Source organism: Petaurus breviceps, unplaced genomic scaffold (assembly GCF_028583685.1).
Source record: "Petaurus breviceps papuanus isolate PSGF00001 unplaced genomic scaffold, PetGlider_PUasm1.0 38, whole genome shotgun sequence".
Taxonomy (NCBI): domain Eukaryota; kingdom Metazoa; phylum Chordata; class Mammalia; order Diprotodontia; family Petauridae; genus Petaurus; species Petaurus breviceps.
This window is the reverse complement of record NW_027186304.1, coordinates 85,091,365-85,094,720: the sequence shown is the minus strand read 5'-3', so window position 1 is coordinate 85,094,720 and position 3,356 is coordinate 85,091,365.

The following is a 3,356-nucleotide window of genomic DNA, read 5'->3' as shown; positions in this document are numbered from 1 at the left end:
CACACTGCTAAATTTTTGTGTTACGTGTTTGAGGTCAAATTTGAACTCAGGTCCTCCTGACTTCAGGGCTGTAGCTCTATTCACTGTGCCACCTAGCTGCCCCTGAACAACACACTTTTAAATTAAATCTGTGTTATTAACACTTCCCCCATCACTTTCTTAAGTCTAGGCAAGGAACAAAACTATAAATCAAGTCCTGACTTATAGCGTTTTCTGATTTCTGAAGTATAAATAGTCACACGGAAATTTTAATAATCTGCTCTCAAGAGCCAGTGCCGCCTGGATGCAGCGCACCCTTGTGTCCTAGCCAGCCACCCCCCCATTCTTCCCCTGGCTTTGCTTCTGACTCTCTTAGACTTTACCACTATGTGCTCAGGTACTTCCCTGTTCCCACTGTCCACTTCTGTTCCGTTATGTGTTGTCTTCTTTCTATTTGCAGTACATTGTTGAATTCTTTTTAAGTCATTTTACAATTTTTTTTATTGGAAAATTTAGTCCTTTTATATTTAACATTATAATTTTTTAAAACTTTTCTTTGGTTACTCTCTTGGAAGGAAATACACACTTAATTATTATTAGCAGCAGCAGTAGTAGTAGGTTACATAAACATTTTTAATCGATATTTTTTGTTTTTACATCACCTCTTCTAAATATATACTGCCCTTTACCCTAGGTAGGCATCCCTATGAATAGAGAATTTTTTTAAAAGTGTTTAGCAAGTTAATCATTACATCCAGACCTTTTGAAATTGTAAGAGGGGATATTATGGTATCTTGTTTTGCTCTCACAAAAGTTATTGCAAGATAATCAATAGCTGTGGGGAAGCTCACTTATCTTATTTGACTAAAACCCTGGCCTTCCTGGGACTATGACAATGGCCAGAGGGAACTAGAAAGGTGGGGGTGTTGGCACACAGCTTGGACCTTAGAAGAGGTCACCCTGGTCAGGTCTTGAGTATCCTCACTACCCCGCCTATGTAATCTGCATATATAGAGGGAATGTAGGGAAATAAAGTGAGGAATTTGACTAACCCTAAGTCTACCAGGAAGGACAGAACTGTATAACCTCACTCCTGCTTCTGTGTCAGTGTGGGTGTGTCCGTAGTGAGCACCACAGCTGCTTCCCTGCTGGAAGAGTAATAAACACCTTCCTCTGCATACTTTTTTTCCGAGTTCTTTCTGTGAGAAGGGGTTTGTCGTTTTAAGGGGTACATCATGTGGATCTTCCTAAGGGCCCCTGGGGAAGCAGTGGGCAGCAGAAGCTTGTTCCAGGTTATCTTCCTGACCCTACCTAGGAAGTCCTGTGATCCCCACAAGTGTGTTTCTCACGACAGTATGAACAATGTTACACACCTATAGTCATCTTTCTTTGCAAGGAAGGGAGAGAGGTGCATTTTCTATCTCTTTTTAGTAGCCAAATTTGGTCATTATTAATACTATGTAGGTTACTTGAACTTGGACTTCCCCTTTTATCAGCTATCTTTGTTTTAAGATTACCCCTCCTTCCTTCCTTTTTCCCAATGGGGTTTTTCCCTCTGTTTCCCTGAAACACTCTTATGAAACTTCTAGTGATTTAAGCTATATTCTCAGAGTGCTCATGTTATGTTAGTGATTACATTGTCTTTGTTTTAAAATCTTATCTTTTTGTCTGGGAGGCTTGTTTATTATTCAAAGACTTTCTTGAAGTAGCTAGGTCTCTATAAACTTTTTTTGAGGCTTGTTCAGTTCCTGAAATACAGTATGCACTTATTAAATGCTTGCTTACTTCAAATATCTATCTCCTGTCTTCATAAAGAATACTGCCCATGTGTTTTTTTTTGTGTTATATTGTTAAGTGTTGTATTCCAATTCTTAAGATGTTCCCTCATCAGCCTTAGAAAGTCTGCAGTGATCCTAATTGTATTTCTATGGGAAATGACTTCACTTTTCAGTCCTCATCATAGTTTTCTTCATTTGGTAACTTTGAAGTTTAACAATGTTATGTCTAGGTATGTGAAATCATGGATTCTTCCTTGTGAGTGTCACATGTATATTGTTTCTATTCTATTTGTATTTTGTGATTTTGTTTGGTGCCAATTTCAGGAAATCTGATTCAATTTCTTGAAATATAGTGTCAAGATTCTTTGGTTCTTCCAAGTTTTTGGTAATGTCAGTAGTCCTGAAGTTGTTGCATCCTGATCCATTCCCCTAGTCTACTGCTTGGGTCTGTGTGTTTTGTAGTAGTTTGGAAAATTCTACTTTTTTTTTTCCAGTTGACCTACATTGTATTTCACTATGATTTCCTTTGTGGTGAGTCTGTTTGTTACTTCTGGTTTTTTTTTTTTTTTTGGTTTTTTTTTTTTTGGTTATTTTTTTTTTTTTAGTTTCTCTTGTTATTTGTTTTTCATCTCCTTACATCTTGCCCAATTTCTTTATCTAAATTTCTACTTTCTTAAACTTTTAAAAGCTTGATCTTGTGCTTTTCCTTAGTATTGCCTATTTTTGTTTAATTTCTTTGAGTCTATCAACCACCTATCTGAATAAATCTTCTTTGAGATACATCACATTCTTTTTTCACTTTGCTCACTTTAAAATTTGGGTTGGTTTTCATCTTCTTGCTCTTCTGACTATTTATGGTTTTTGGTGTTTGTAATGAGTCTAGCACCTTGGTTCTGCTCACTACATCGTTTTAGATCATTCTCTTTCCTACTTAATTTTTGTCCCAGTTCATTGCCCTTCTAGCGCCTGTGCTTGTTACACACATATTATTCCTAGACGATGAATTTTCAAAGGAGAAGACTGTAGAAGTAAAATCTTTGCCAAAGTGAAGAAGGTTCTTGGGGCAGAAGTCCAGAGGAGTCTAGGGAGTATTAATGGACTGATTCATTGAATTGCCTGTATTGATTATCTCATTTATCCTGTATATATCTTGTTTGTACATAATTGTTTGCAGGTTGTTTCCCTCAATAGACATATATCCTTGAGAACAGAAACTCTCTTTTGCTATTTATTTGTGTCCCCAACACTTAGTGGAGTTCTTGGCCCTAGGCAAAGAGATAAATGGCACAATTAATTTCACTAGGTAATACAGTAGATAGAATGCTGGGCCTATAATCAGAAAAAACTGAGTTCAAATCTACCCTTAGACACTTAGTAGCTATGTGACCCTAGGCAAGCCATTTAACCTTTGTCTGCCTCATTTTCCTCAACCATAAAAATGAGGATAATAATAGTATCTCTCCCAGGGTTGTTGTGAGGATCAAATGAGATAATACTTATAAAGTGCCTAGCACAGTACCAGGCACATGGCAGGTACTTTATAAATTTTAGTTTCCTTCCTTCCTTCCTTCCTTCCTTCCTTCCTTCCTTCCTTCCTTC